We start from the raw sequence: 373 nt of genomic DNA on the forward strand, positions 1-373 counted from the left end.
GCTAAAATGTCAGATAATTGCAACATTTTTTGGGTCTGAAAGTGAGGAAAATCTAAAAATAGAAAGCTTCATGGAGATGGGTATTATCTGGATTCCCGGAGATACCCATAACCAAAATTAAATCTTTGGGCTCTTCCAAAAATGGCGTGATTACAAAATAATGATGAGTATTAGAAATGGGTTCAGAATAAAGCACACACGTTGGTCAGTTATTCCAAGGTAACTTTTTTAGCGCCTGGTTCATCGGTTCTTCCGAATTACTTTTACAAATAATAATGCTTCAAATACTTGTTATTTAATTATCTAAAACTTTCATAATATTAAGAAATTGCAAAAAAAAAAAAAAAAAAAAAAAAAAAAATTTTTAATTTTT

This window comes from Cucurbita maxima, unplaced genomic scaffold (genome assembly GCF_002738345.1).
Source record: "Cucurbita maxima cultivar Rimu unplaced genomic scaffold, Cmax_1.0 Cma_Scf00012, whole genome shotgun sequence".
Classification (NCBI taxonomy): domain Eukaryota; kingdom Viridiplantae; phylum Streptophyta; class Magnoliopsida; order Cucurbitales; family Cucurbitaceae; genus Cucurbita; species Cucurbita maxima.